We start from the raw sequence: 16,391 nt of genomic DNA, 5'->3' as shown, positions 1-16,391 counted from the left end.
TAGGGTTAATTATCTAGAGATACTTAGGTTGTTGTGCTCCAATATGGAGAATTAGTCTGAATACCGATATTAAAGAATGTTGAGAATTTTAATCACATAATTATAGAATAAATATTTTCTTATTTCTCTCTAGAGCCACTCAAAATTCCTAAAAACAGCATGATAAAGCCAGACATACTCAGGAAAGGAGAGGACATTAGCTCACTTGTGAAAGGGAATTCCCATCTGAATTCAGTTCAGTTTTTGCTGTAAATTACTGCAAATCAACTTTTGCTTGTATCACCCTACAGCAATGTTATGGTAGGAATGGTAGATCCTGAGACTGAAACTCAAGGGTGAGATGTAAATTTTTGAAAAGGTGGATTGCTTCTTTAGTAAAAACCAAAAGGACAGTTTGTGCTCAAAAAACAACTGTTTAAGGTGTTACTTTTATATTTATTATTGTTCAATTATTAATTATATTTTCAATAGATGAGCTCAAAGAAGGGAGAGTTGGAAGGATTGTGGAAAACGTAGAATTGAAATATATTTATTAAATGATTTCTTTAGAAAATGTTGATTTTTATTACTGTTTTCTATTATCTTTTGGATTAAGCAACATTTATTTACATACCTTAAAAATCAATAAAATATTTCATTGCTTTTGAAATGAAATCTCAAATGTTCCTTCTTTAATGGTGTGATGAAAGTTTAGTTCACACAGGAAAATATCTGTTTTTTTTACTTATATGTAATACAATATCAACATACTCAGTGGTGAAATTCATTTTTTTTTTACTACCGGTTTTGTCAGCATGGCTTGGTGATATTGCAAAATCTTCATTCCCATCCCACTCTGGGGCCAGGCAGAGGTAGTAATTGCCAGTTCTCTGAACTACTCAAAATTTCTGCTACTGGTTCTCTAGAACCTGTCAGAACGTGCTAAATTTCACCCCTGAACATACTGATCTACCAAAAGCAGTTTATATATTAACTAGTTCTTAAAGATGGTCCGTGTACTTAACCCTTCATATTTGTAATTTGTTTCTTAAATTGTGAACTCTCAGTTTACAGTTTAAATAACTAAATGAATTTAAACAAAAAGTTTTCAGTCACTAAAAGCAAGTAACAGGAGCTCCTCCTGTTGAACCTGTCAACATTCCAGCTGACAAGCTTAACATATTGTGCTCATGTTATACTGTGAATTATTTAATTATCACATTTACATCTATCATCTACTATGACTGCTTCTTTCCTATTACATCTACTCAACCCACCAGAACAGGAAGGCAGGGTATGTTGCAGGTCCCATCTATTAGGGATGTACTTCTGCTGGGACCATAAAAAAGAGCCTTTTCAGTGATGACCCCCCTTCTCCGTGGAACATCATTTTTCCTGAAGTACAATTGGCTCCCAGTTGTTGCTTTTCTGAAAGACTCTGAAGATATGGTTATGTAGGTGGGTCTGGGGACCATGAATAGAGATGGAGCTGATCAAGTGCTTGATTTGATACTGATATTGTTGCCATCGGGTGGATTGGGGTGGGGTTTCATCGGTTTTTATGTTGTTGGTTTTTAAGCAATACAATACAATACAATACAATACAATACAATAGCAGAGTTGGAAGGGACCTTGGAGGTCTTCTAGTCCAACCCTCTGCCTAGGCAAGCAACCTTATACCGTTTCAGACAAATGGCTATCCAACATCTTCTTAAAGACTTTCAGTGTTGGGGCATTCACAACTTCTGGAGGCAACTTCTGTTCCACTGATTAATTGTTCTAACTGTCAGGAAATTTCTCCTCAGTTCTAAGTTGCTTCTTTCCTTGATTAGTTTCCACCCATTGCTTCTTGTTGTCTGGACTCACTGTTGTGTGAGTTGGGCAGCCATATAAATGTAATAAATAAACATTTGTTGTTAGTTGCAAAGTCATGTCCGACCCACTGCGACCCCATGGACAACGTTCCTTCCTGTCCTCTATCATCCCCCAGAGTCCATTTAAACTCATGCCAACTGCTTCAGTGACTCCATCCAGCTACCTCATTCTCTACTGTCCCCTTCTTCTTTAGCCCGCAATCGTTCCCAGCATTTGGCTCTTCTCCAGTGAGTCCTTCATGGATTACTGCCTTGTTGTGGTGAAGGGACTTGCGTAGCTCAATGAAGCTATGAGCTATGCCATGTAGGGCCACCCAAGACGGACAGGTCATAGGAGAGAGTTCTGACAAAGCCTGATCCACTGGAGAAGAACATAACAATCCACTCCAGTATCTTTACTATGAAATCCTCATGGACAGTACCAAAAGGGAAAAAGATATGAGACTGGAAGATGAACTTTCAGGTCAATATACTACTGGGGAAGAGCAGAGGCAGTGATGGGATTCAGCCAGTTCACACCTGTTCCGGAGAAGCGGTTGTTAACTTTCTAAGCAGTTCTGAAAACCGGTTGATGGAATAAATCTCCTTTTGTTTTTTTCCATTTTACAGGGCTGATCCCTGTAAAGGAAGGCAGGAAGGAAACAGTCTGTTGCTAATCTTTATTGCCCTGCTTACAGAAACTGCCTCTCTGGTTAACCCTTATTACATTGTAACAGTTGATGCAAAGCACCCATTGACGTGAGTGACATTGAGTTGGCCACACCCATCCAGTCATATGACCACTGAGCCATGCCTACACAACTGGTCATTAGAGCAGAGAAGGTTACCCGTATATACTTGAGTATAGGCCGACCCAAATATAAGCCGAGACACCCAATTTTACCACAAAAAAACTGGAAAAGTTATTGACTCGAGTATAAGCCTAGGGTGGGAAATGCAGCAGCTACCGGTAAATTTCAAAAATAAAAATAGATACCTCCCCAGATTTTCTGATAGAAATGTTTTCTGCTCCTCTATCCAAAATTCTTTAGAGATGCCATGAATGTAAAATGTTTTTTCTATATTATCATTTTACACATTATTGTGCAGATTGCTCTTCCAGATTACCTTGCATTTTGAATGAAGCAATTTTCACAATTGAAACTAAAACAAGGCTTGTTCATTTTAATCTAAAATAATTTTATTTCCATCTCACAGAAATTACAGCATATAAATACATTACTAACTGTTGCATTATAGCCAGCAACTGGTCCAAATGCATGATCTTACTTTTTGTTAGCGCTTTTTAAAATTTCACCTTTATTAGTTTATAAGTAAACCACAACTTGCTTCAGCAGAAGATGCTATTCGCTGGCTGGGGAATTCTGGGAGTTGAAGTCCAGACATCTTCAAGTTGCCAAGGTTGAGAAACACTGTGCTATACAGTAGAAGTGAAAATTCTAGCAGAGGAGCAAAGCTTTTAAACTTGATGAGGTTACCTAGTTTGGTAATGAAATGTTTGCAAGAAAATAACCAAGCTCAGAGAGCATGAAAAAACCCTCATTTCAATCCTGAGGTACAAATATTCTCCTCCATTAGCTTCTAAATTTGCCATTCGAGTGCCTTAGCTACAGGCTTGACCCAGGGTATGGGATGGATGGGGATGTACGTCCATATACTAGCATGGAAGCAAATGCTAGGTGGGGATGGATGGGTGGGTGTGTCCATACTAAGCATCTTTTACAAATAGCAATGATGTCATCCTCTTTCAGACTGTTTACCGAAGAATATTCTGAAATAATTTGTATCTGGTCGAACACAGATTTATTTTTCCAGGACAATTTATACATTTGAAAAAGACAGTTTGTGTGTGTGTGTGTGTGTGTGTGTGTGTGTGTGTGTGTGTGTGAGAGAGAGAGAGAGAGAGAGAGAGAGAGAGAGAGAGAGAGAGAGAGAGAGATTGTAGCTTTAGTCAAAAGATTTACAAGCTTAGTTCTCCTTTGCTAAGATTAGGTATTATTATATGAAGAAAATTGCAACAGATTCGCTTCTCAGTCTACGCTGTATATTGATAGTTTTGCTGGATGTGCCACTTATGCTTACCGATGCGATATTACATGTCTGATTTCCCCCACTCCCCCCCAACGGCAACGCTCGTTATACATGGGGAAAAAAATACTTTGTAAAAAGCAAAAGCCAGCCGGAGTCTCTCAAGCTAGCTTTTGGCGTGCCCAACAAGCATGCAAATTTGCTATTTGCAAAAAAGGCAGGGAAAAAAGCCTGTTTTTTGAAACGGTATGGTCTCTGAAAATAGATCCAGAACGATGGGCTGCGATCGGGTCTTTGAGCCCGGCCACTCTCGCCTCTTTTCAGGCACGGTGCTAAAAGGACTCAAAGCAAGCCGAGCCCATCCTCCCCGGCGATTAGCCCTTCTCCAATTTGTTTTCCCTGCCTCTTCGGGAAGGACACGCCATATCCGGGGAAAGGGGGGGGGAAACAAGCGTGAGGTAAGGACGCAGCATGGTTGATTTGGACACAGAAAGTACCAAAACTTTGAGAGAGATCGTTTCTTCAACGTCGAAGGGACGTTGAAGCAGGTCGCGGGGGGCTTTTGTTTCTTACTTCCGTGGTTATAAAATCGTCCTTTGCCAAGCGAAGAAGCAAGAAAACGAGAGGAAAATAGCCTCCTTGGGAAGTGGATTTAAAAAAAATATCTGTAGGAGGACGGGAGAAAGAAGAAAGTGGGAAAGGATTTGCAAAATTAGCAAGAGATAGGTAGAAAGATAAGATACCCTTTGGTAGAAGACAGTATAGGTTTGATTCTTGTAAGATTTGCTTGGCTTTCACTCCTCCGCCTTGCATAATAAAACTGACACAGAGGGAGGGGAAACTCACAGGGGCGCCGGGCCATTCACGAGCGTCACCCAGCGGCATGGCCCCGCCCCTTTTTCTCCTCCATTTCGGGCAAATTTTTCACTGACTCGAGTATAAGCCGAGGCGGCTTTTTTCAGCCCAAAAAGTGGGCTGAAAAACTCGGCTTATACTCGAGTATATACGGTAAATTATTTGAATCTCACCACTGAGCAGAGGGCTAGTACTAGAAAGGCACCAGAAAGAATGAAGCTGTGGATGTATTTCATCTGGTGTTGAAAGGAAAGTCCAATGCTGTAAAGATCTACACTCCATAGGAACCTGGAATAAAAACATACTTATTATTAAATATAATTTAGTAATAAATAAAAATAAAGTATATTATTAACATTCAATATTGTCAACCTCTTGTCTCTGCTTCCTAAAGGTTTCTGGCCTGAATTCATCTCATAGACAGAAAAAAAAAATATGGATTTGGATAAATACATTTACTTGCCACTTTTTTCCCTCACAGCTTCATCTCTAGGTCAGATAACCTGGTGATCTTTTCACCTCTCCTTGATGGAGAAGATCAGCTACAGATGAAAGCATTTGACATGATGAGGGAAGCTATCCCTTTGCTCTTCTGGCTTGACATATCTGCATTTAGACCAACAGATTTATTATCAAAATGCAGGAACAAAAACTTTCCAAGGCAGCATGAGCTCATTGAGCCTTAGTTTGTTGGCCTCTGTCTTGTAGAATAAGTGTATTATAAACAAATAACAAACAGAATAACAGAGTTGGAGGGGATCTTGAAGGTCTTCTAGTCCAACCCCCTGCTCAAACAGAAAACTCTATACCAGTGTTTCTCAACCTTGGCCACTTGAAGATGTCTGGACTTCAACTGCCAGAATTCCCCAGCCAGCATTCGCTGGCTGGAGAATTCTGGGAGTTGAAGTCCAGACATCTTCAAGTAGCCAAGGTTGAGAAACACTGCTCTATACCATTTCAGACAAATGATTAACCAGTCTCTTCTTAAACATCTCCAATGTTGGTGCACCCACGACTTCTGGAGGCAAGTCGTTCCACTAATTAATTGTTCTCACTGTCAAAATTAATTAACATAATTAATTTTTGTAAGAAAAGAGCACAAATGATGGTTTTACTGAAAAGTCCAAACCAAAGTGAGGGTAGCTGGCTGAAGAAATTATGTATAAAGTGTAAATATATTGCTAAATATGATGACTCAGTTAATTAGCTTAACAATAGGAATAATGCATCTTCTAAGGGATGGATGCAATATGGATTTGGATTGGAATTAACAGGAAATTACCAAATATAAATGCTTCTTTTGTTTGCTTTCTTTCTCTAGTATTTACTTTAGTAAGGGTTGATTGTTGACTTGCCCCGGAATATTAAAACACATACCATTTAGCATCCTAAAAGTAATGGTAAACTGTATTTTAATATCAGTATAATATGCACCTCATTCTATTTAACAACTTTTCCACTTAGAAAGGCTTTCAGATGCAAAATTAAATATCATGTTATGCACAAATAGCTTGAAGGTTATTTTTTCCTCTCAAAGCCACTTCAAAATGAAGGATTATGAAGAAAAGATGAGAGATATAGTAATTGGGATATCATATCTCCAATCCTATCAAACAAACTGGACTTCACAATACTGATTTATGTTATATTTTTGAGCTAAAGAGATTGCCATCACAAACAGTTATTAAGAACTCTAATTGGAATAATCTCAAGAATTACCTTCAAGAATTACCTTTAAGACCCATTTCTTTTCCAGAGTCTTCTCAATTCCTTAAAAAAAATTTGTATATCAACTATTTGACAGGCTCTCCAGATTTCAATATGTTTCAAATATGTCTCTGGTGGTATATTTCTGTAGGAAGTTATCACCCAGCCCTCTCCCAGAAAAATGAAATATCCTAGGAAATATTGAAAAGGCAGAATATTTCTCTGGATGTGAAAAGAAAGAAACATGTTTTAAAAGACAGAATAGCTTCCTGTAGCTTCCTGCCCATCCCCACTTTGTCAATGGGCCATTAAGAAGGCCAAGTTAGTCCCTTTGCATAATAAAGACTTCTCCACTTCAGCTCCAGGGGGATGGGATTAAAGCATGATAATATTGGCACTTTACCCAACTCACCACATGGCACCTGAGAACTCAACCAAACCTGGATTCAAAACGCAGCCTAGAGAGTTGCCCCTGCATGGCCCCATGGGAGCCTGACAACCAATCAGAATACAAGCTCAAGATCAAAGGCCAGAGGGGGATAAAACCAGGGACTCAGCATCTCCTTCCTTCCTTCTCTTTTCTCCACCAACATTGAAGCATGTGATCACCTTTTCTGTTCAGGACTCAAGCCATGTGGTCCACCAATAAACCATCTTTCCAAGCAGCCTCCATGTCTCCAGTGTCTTTTTTCCCATTTGGAGCCGAACCCAGAAGGACATTTCTTTCATCACTTCAATATATTTCAGTATGTTTCTGGTGGTCAACTTCTGTTGAAATACAGTAAGCCAAATTAGAAAATAAGCCATTATTTTTCAAATATAATGGAATTAGGACATTTCAAATATAATGGAATTAGGATATCTAAACAGCCATAATGTTGAACATAGAAAGTGTGAGGTGGTGCTATATGTACATGTATCTAATCACATATTAGATTGAGATGTGCCTTGGTTGTTTTAGTGTTCTTTATTTTTACTTTTGGATATATAAACCGTAACTTATGATTTAGCTGCCTTATCCAAGAGTCAGATTGCTGTGGTTTATTTTTACAGACAAGCAAAATACAAGCCAAATTACTGGCAAGTTTATCAACTCAAGATATTTTCTGAACGATGGGTAACTAGAAATGGCCAACCAAACCATGAAGTCCTGACCTGACCATGTCTTTCAAGTGAATGAATTTCAAGAGTTGTGAATGCCCCAACACTGGAAGTCTTTAAGAAGATATTGGATAGCCATTTGTCTGAAACAGTATAGGGTTTTCTGCCTAGGCAGGGGGTTGGACTAGAAGACCTCCAAGGTCCCTTCCAACTCTGCTATTGTATTGTATTGATTCTTCAGTATCTGAGTCATAGAGGCACTCAGTCTGAGTTACGGTGACTTTTGTCCTGGATATGGCTAGGAATGACAACTTGTTCAAAGGTATCATCCCTGTGGGTGGGTGTGGTTCTAATCTAGAGAATGTGACACAACAGTTCACTCTGAAACAACTCCCTTGAAGTGCATGCTTGTGAGTTACATCAAAGATTATAGTACAGGAGATTAATGTGACTGCACAGCAGTGTTTCCCTAGCAATATCCTGAAATACTTAGGATAAGAATTTTGGAAGGTCAAAGTAGATGATGCTGGTTTGGGAAAGGTTCTTTTAAAGCAATATTTTTCAACTTCAACAACTTTAAGATGTAGGACTTCAATGCCCAGAATTCCACACCCAGCCATGTGCGGAGGTGAAGTCCAGACATGTTAAAAGTGCAGAAGTTGAGAAATACTGCCTTAAAGACAGATTTTCATTTTCCTTGCCTAACCTCAGCTAAATCAAACAATAGCTTTTATTTATGATAATTACAGGTAGTCCTTAACTTATACCATGCAACATATCTGCAATGCTTTTACATACCTTAAAACAGATGGACAAGAAACTCAAACTCCATGATGAAAAGCCAGTTTGCTCTAGTAGTTACGGCACCAGGCTAGAAACTTTTTCTAGTCCCACCTTAGCCATGAAAGCCAACTGGGTGGCTTTGGCTCAGTCACTTTCTCTCAGTCAGTAGATCACAGAACAACAGAGTTGGAAGGAAACTTGATGATCTAATTCTATTCCTAACCCTTCTCAAAGCAGGAAACCCTATATACCATTTCAGAAAATTGATTGTCCAGTCTCTTCTTAAAAACCTCTGGAGGCAAGTTGTTCCACTGATTAATTGTTCTCACTGTCAGGAAATTTCTCATTAGTTCTAAGTTGGTTCTCTCCTTGATTATTTTCCATCCATTGTTTCTTGTCTTTCCTTCTGATGCTTTGGGAAATAAGCTGAAGTCCTTTTTTTTGGGGGGGGGAGCTCCTCAAATACCGGAACACTGCTGTTAGATGTCTACTAGTGATCCATCATAACCTCCTAATATCCATCAGTAGATAACTGAATTGTGATTTGTGGTTTACTAAAACATACAGGTCATTCAAGATCCTTATAGCTTGGAGCAGTGTAAGTTCTAATGAGTTAAATATGTATAAAGTAAAAGGTAATGTAAATAACTATGTGAATACTGCAACTCAGAGAAGTAACAATAATGTATAGTTTCTTACTAAAAATCCATGCGTGCGTTGCTTAGTGGAACAGGAATTTCATTAAGGCAACATTAAAAAGAAAAATCTAAATAGAAAATATTGCAATGCAACAAATGGGATTTCACTGGGATAAAAATCCACTCACCCCTAGCCCCTTAGTCCTCAGAGATTTAAACTTACAAACATACCCGGGGAAATTTGTGCAAAGAATTCTAATCTTGGCATTGATATAAAATCAAGCGGAAAATAAATATTTAATTTGGATTAATTTTTATTGGAAAATAAAACATGAACTCCTGTGCCCTTAAAGATAAAACTATAGAAGGAATTGTTTGGTTAACTGGGTGGTCTCCCAATTTCTTAACATTCATTTAGTGGTTCACGATTGGAAAAAAATTGACCAACATTGTGGTAGGTTGACATTAAGAGACTGTGTGTCCCCCAGAAACATAAGACCAAGAATGGGCTGCTCTATCCCTTAATCCATCAATGGGCCCCTCTGAGATTTTTCACATTCAAAACTCTTTTTAAAACATTTTCTATGCCAAATTTCCACAATAGCAGAATTTCTCTACTGTAGGGATTATTATTTTGGGGGGATCATAGCAAACAAGGAAAATCTCCCAAGGACCTGCAGATACTGTCTTCCTAGCAGAACAGATGTTTGTCCATTTTTGGATGGGGAATCTGTGGTTTGCCAATTATTGCTGAGCTATGGCTCCCAGAGCTCAAGCTTAGTATGGATCTTGGTAAGGAAAGCCAGAAGATGCATACAGCAATATTTTGTATGCTGGAGGGCTATGCATTTCAATATTATCCTGTTCTGAGCAACAGCATTACCAGCTGATTGTGGAACACACTGCCTTGGAAAATGGTAGACTTTCTTTGTGGGATATTTCTGCGTAGAAGCTGTATAAACTACCTATTATTGTTGCCTTCGTAGTACGCAGCGAATAGCACTAGATGATGTTTGAGGAACTCTCCAGTGTATGTCTGTAGAGATTCCAGTTGCCTCCTGAAAAAGCACCTTTGGGACAACCATGACCTGGATGACTGAGAACCTCTACAGTATTTTAACTATGCAATTTAGGATGAACACCCTTGGAATGGTGTGGGACTACGAATGGATTTCCAGAGAAAAAGTGCAGACTACAGGAACTACTCAGATCACCCTGAGGACACAGATAAACCTCGAAGTGCTTCAACAACCCTCTAAAAGGATGCACATGACCAGCTGTCTGCAAAGAATATAAATCCTTCCATTCCCCACTGTCCTGTCAGAGCTGAAGAAGCTTCTTAGATGAGAAGCGAAACATCTTCAAAGAAAAAAACTAGAAAGTCCAGTTGCCTCCTGAAAAAGGACTTTGGGACCTCCAGGTGAATGGTTCTATAAACCAACATACATTTTCAATAGTTGCCTCTTAACAAACACACCGTACTGAAAAGATTTTCTCCTGCAGGATCCAATCTGGGTCAGTCTCTGGGACCAAAGGTTTAGCCTTCCAAGCTTTCAGACTCATGCTGGATCCCGTCTTCAGGACCAACCCAGATTGGAACTGGCAACATTATCCCAGGACATGTATATTCACCTTCATTTGTGAGATCTCCTCCTTCCCAATATGTCTCAAGTACTCATTTTTTCCTACTTACAGAATGTTCTTGTAAAACGTATCTACAGCTGAGTTTATATAGTTTGCTGTATATGAACTATTTACAAGTCCACAGAGATGCATTCCATTACATTCCAAAATACCACATTTCTAGCAACTTTCTGAAGTTCCTTGCAGAGGCTGCTTCCCATGACCTCCTATTGAATTATTTTGACTGGAGAGGCCAGGAGTTGAACTTGGCGCTTTTCACACAAATATGATTTCGCTCACCAAGAGTTTTAGAGTTTAGAGTTTTATTATTATTTATAGGCCGCCCTTTTCCCTGAGGGGACTCAGGGCGGCTTACAAAATATAGGGAAGGGGGGTACAAAATAATAAACATGAAACAATACATGAGTAAAAATAGTACACAACATTCATTCATCATTTGGGTGGGGACAGATTACGATCTTTATCCCCAGGCCTGACGGGATAGCCAGAACTTGAGGGCTGTGCGGAAGGTCTGGACGGTGGTGAGGGTACGAATCTCCACGGGGAGATCGTTCCAAAGGGTCGGAGCTACTACTGAAAAGGCTCTCCTCCGTGTGGTTGCCAGTCGACACTGACTGGCAGATGGAACTCGGAGGAGGCCTAATCTATGCGATCTAATAGGTCGCAGGGAGGTAATTGGCAGGAGGCGGTCTCTCAAGTACGCAGATCCACTACCATGAAGGGCTTTATGGGTGGTAAGTAGCACCTTGAAGCGCACCCGGAGATCAACAGCGCCAGCGCAGCTCGCGGAGGATAGGTGTTATGTGGGCGAACCGAGGTGCACCCACAATCACTCGCGCGGCCGCATTCTGGACTAGCTGAAGTCGCCGGATGCTCTTCAAGGGCAGCCCCATGTAGAGCACATTGCAGTATTCCAGCCTAGAGGTCACAAGGGCCCGAGTGACTGTTGTGAGAGCCTCCCGGTTCAGGTAGGGTCGCAACTGGCGCACCAGGCGAACCTGGGCAAATGCCCCCCTGGTCACAGCCATCAGATGATGGTCGAAGATCAGCTGTGGGTCCAGGAGGACTCCCAAGTTGCGAACCCTGTCTGAGGGGTGTAGAATTTGACCCCCCAGCCTGAGTGACGGAATACTAGCCGAATTATTGGGAGGGAAACACAACAGCCACTCGGTCTTCTCCAGGTTGAGTACAAGCTTGTTAGCCCTCATCCAGTCCCTAACGGCTTCAAGACCCGGTTCATCACGTCCACCGCTTCATTGAGTTATCCTGTCATTTCAAGTTGGGGATTTTTGCCCCAAACAGCATGTTTCAAGCTACTCTTGACTCATTATAAACTGAAAGAAAGCTCCTGAGGTCCTTCATTATGGTTTAGGTCTCCTACTTGATCAGGGGGTTGGACTAGAAGACCTCCAAGATCCCTTCTAACTCTGTTTATATCAGCAGGAGGGCCTTCTGGTCTGTATGTTTGTGTATATACAAGCAGGTGTAAGAAAAAGTTAGATGTTTTCTTGATGGCCTGAAATAGCAATAACACTTAGTCTTATACACTGCTTCACAGCTCTATCTAAGCAGTTTACAGAGTCAGCATATTTCGCTCAACAATCTGGGTCCTCATTTTACTGACCTCAGAAGGATGAAAGGTTAAGTCAACCTTCTGACAGTGAGAACTGAACTGCTGAAGGCCGGCAGTCAGCAGAATTAGAATGCAGCTGTGGTAGCGTATTCTAACCACTTTGTCACCATCGCTTAGTAATTACTTTACTAAGTCCTAGCTTATTTATGTAATTCCTTAGCTACTTATTTATTGACTGATTTATATAACTTACTGGGTAACAGAAAAGTGTAGAGAAACAAGATAGATTCAGGCTTACCTCTGAGCAGGGGTGGGCTGCTATGAGGTTGCCTGGGCTTGGGAGAACCCATAGTTAACGTTATGGCCGGTTCAGAGAACCTCCATATCCCACCCTGGCTGTCCTCCCTCTCCCTCCTTTCCACTCCCAGGAGTCTCTACGCAGCCCAGTTTGGATGTGAGGTAAGAGCAGGGCCCACATGGAGGCTTGGGGAGGGGGAACAACAAGCCTCCCAGAAGGCCTTCGGAGCACCGGGGAAGCAGTTTTCGCCCTCCCAGAAGCTCGAGGAAAGCCTCCAGAGCCTGGGGAAGGCAAAAATGCCCCGCCCCACCATGATGCAGGAAGTTGACTAGGCCATCCCCACCATGGCCACGCCCACCCAGCAACCAGGCAGAGAACCCGTTGCTGAAATTTTTGAAGCCCACCCCTGCCTCTGAGTCATTGGAACTGGCTGGCAATGGTTTCTGGAGTTCAGAAACAGAAGACTTTCTCTTTCTCAGTTCATCCTCCTCTCACGCTTAGTGTGCGCTTTTATTCAATGCTGACTAAGCACACATTTCCTTGTTATGTTGCCTTGAGTGATCCTATCAGTTTGGTCTACAGCCCTTGAATTTGTTGCAGGCTGTGGGGTTGTCTGTTTTGCAGAAGGCAGAGCCAATGTTAGCTTTCTTTAGCATGGAAGACGGCTGGGTGATTTTGGACCAACTACTCCCTCTCTCATCTTAATGCATCACATAGGGTTGTGTTGTGGGGAAAACAGGAGGAGGAGAACACCCTCCTAAGCTGTGCAAACATAAAGATAGGATATGAATCTTGTAAATAAACACCGGATAACTTTTGTTCTCAGTCTTGCAATGGATATAGTAAAAGTATAATAAGTTTGCTTTTTGGTTGAATGTTGGTGATTGGAATCCCAGCAAAATTTCATATATATTTTTTTAGCTTTTTACATCTCTCTATCACGATCACATGCAGTTCTTTTCACCTTTTCCCAGTTATCTGAGATGTGAAACAGGAGTTTCATCGTCAGCACTCAAATACATCAAACTACTCTGTGGAAATGACAATACAAAAGAACACACCAAACCAATCTGGTGACCAAACCAGATTGGATCTTGCAACCAAAGAACACAGGCTGTGGTTTTCTAGGGCATCTGTGCCACAAGCGTAGTACAGAAGTTCCTAAGGCTTTTTCTTCTTCTATATTTCCCTTCCAGAAGATGGAAAGAAGATGGGGAAGTGTTGAGTAAATGTTTTGCAATTGCTTTTCTGGAAAAGAGGAGAGGAGTAGCCTAAACAGTAAGTGTGGCTATGCCCACAGCCTAATTTCAGTTTTTTTATTGGAAATTGGAAGCAGCCAGGAGGACAGGATGTCATTTCATGTAGGATATGAACTGGGAGGTCTTGAAGTTGGTTGACCCAAATATTCTTTTCCAAGTTTGACGCAGAATCGGCCATTGAGCTATGGACTGCAGAGGCCTGTTTACTTCCACTATACTCTGCTTGTATATTTTCAAATGAAACAGATTTTATAATGCATCGTAAATCTTCTGACCTCTCTTTCATCCACGGAATTTAAATCTGCCAGCTCTGCTCCTTAATCCTCTCCCTGCGTGGAGAAGAGGGGACTGAGCCCATAACACCATAAATTCTGTTTTCTTTCATGCTTACAATCTTTATTTCATACGTATTTGATCGTCGGAATAGTCTCCTATTAAGAAATTAAGGGTGATATTTTTAAAAATTAAAATGGTGACTACATATTGAAGGAAGAGTGGTTACACTATTTCAAAGGAATAAATAAAAGAACCCCCCTTCCTCAGTTGCATCATATTTTACAAATAATAAGAATAAAATTTGGGACCATTATATACACACCTAAGGTAGAAAAGCTATTAGCTTGGAGTTCTCCACTGATATGTTGCCCACAAGTATGGGCTAAGTACGGTACAGAAGCCAATTTGGACTCAGAATCAAGGAACAAAAAACCTTGTTCATTTCTATACAGAAGCATAAGAGCCCACCAGAAATAAGGCACATTTTAAATACAATTTAATATGGGAAGCAAAAGTAAGAGGAATTGATGATTGGTCACAAAATTTTAATGATAGACACACATGCACACAAAGCAAGGCCTCCTAATACCCCATTACTTATTTAATCCTATTTCATTATCATAAAATTTGACTATCCTTGGGTGTGTTTTTTTACTATGCTAAAAATGAGCTTTATTTACCTCTATCACCTTGTTCGAACTCATCTGACCATTGCTTAATTTAATTATGATACCTGCCTTGATTCCAGTAATGCATTTGTCTGCAAAGTGCCTTAGCTGAGTGTTAAAGCCACAATCTATGAACTAGTCTACATGGGAGACATTTGTGACCAACCTACAGAGCGTTTGTGGTAGACCCCTCTAGCTCTTCCTTGCAGCAACAGCACTTAGACTTATATACTGCTTTACAGTGCTTTACAGCCCTCTCTAAGCAGTTTACAGAGTCAGCATATTGCCCCCAACAATTTGGGTCCTCATTTTACCCACCTCGGAAGAATGGAAGGCTGAGTCAACCTTGAGCCTGGTGAGATTTGAACTGCCGAACTGCAGCCAGCAGAAGTAGCCTGCAGGACTGCACTTTAACCACTCTAACCACTGCACCACCACAGCTCAAGGCTAAATGTTATTTCTAGCAGACAAAGACATAATAATAACTCTGTCTAAACTAATTCATAGCTTGCAAAAGCTTCTCATTATTTCTTAATAAGCTAACAAAAAATAGGCAAATTTTCACTCATCCTAAAGATAGATATAAAAGGGGGAAAGACAACTGATATTCCAGAGAAATGGAGAAATGAGCAACATTAACAGAGCAAACAGAGATCAACTGAGGCAAGAAAAAAAAAGCAAGAAGAAAGTTAATGGATAGCGGAGGAAACATAAGCATGAGAATAGTTGTATATGGAAAAACTGACTCAAGCATTAAACATCTTACTGCTCAGTGGGTTTCCATCACTCACACTCAAATATGTCACTGAGAGAGAAAGATATTTTTTTGGTTGCAAATTTTCTTTCACTTGGAGCTATAAAAATGCTTCATTTGAACTATTTTTAAAGTTTTATTTCCTGATATCCATGGTCTCCTTTGTATTTGCCTTTTGATTTATTTTGCTATACCCTGGAGTTGCTTTTAATTATGGAACATTGCCTCTATCAATGAAATAATCTTTCAGAAGGTGAATTTTCTTCAGAGGGTTGTTACTTAGAGAAGAGTAGGTTGTGTTCCCCCTGTCAAAATTGTTTTTGCCCCATTAATGGTCCTAAATGGAAACCTAAATTACATTCCTTCATCACTTTCAGTTTCAGGTAACTAATTTCTAAAATACAATTAATATGGACATTCAGATTAGATCTCTTGGATTTTGAAGCCCACTGTGTCCTGAGCTGATGATCAAGAGATTTGGGGGATTTCCCCAATAAATCTCCTACTTGATCCTAGTTGCAGGGGTGCATCTTTAGCTATTGTGATCTGTGTTCTCTTAGGAGCCAGGATCACACAGCATAAATAAAATAACAATTGTTGTAGTGTTTTTTGTCCTCCAAAATCAAAATTAAAAGCTGTATATCTTTCCCCTGGTTCTTCCTTAATGTTGTGTGGGAACTTAAATGAAATTAAGCAGACTATTCTACTGCCATCTTTTTAAACATGTTAAACATTAAAAACTATCATACTTTTATCTATAAAATAACTGAGTATTTAGAATAGAATAGAATAGAATAGAATAGAATAGAATAGAATTCTTTATTGGCCAAGTGCAATTGGAAACACAAGGAATTTGTCTTCGGTGCATAAGCGCTCAGTGTACGTAAAAGATAAATCATGACCATAGTCATCATAAATACAGTCATCATGAATCATAAGATACAACACTTAGTG

The sequence above is a fragment of the Thamnophis elegans genome, chromosome 8 (assembly GCF_009769535.1).
Source record: "Thamnophis elegans isolate rThaEle1 chromosome 8, rThaEle1.pri, whole genome shotgun sequence".
Taxonomy (NCBI): domain Eukaryota; kingdom Metazoa; phylum Chordata; class Lepidosauria; order Squamata; family Colubridae; genus Thamnophis; species Thamnophis elegans.
This window is presented reverse-complemented; position numbering follows the sequence as displayed.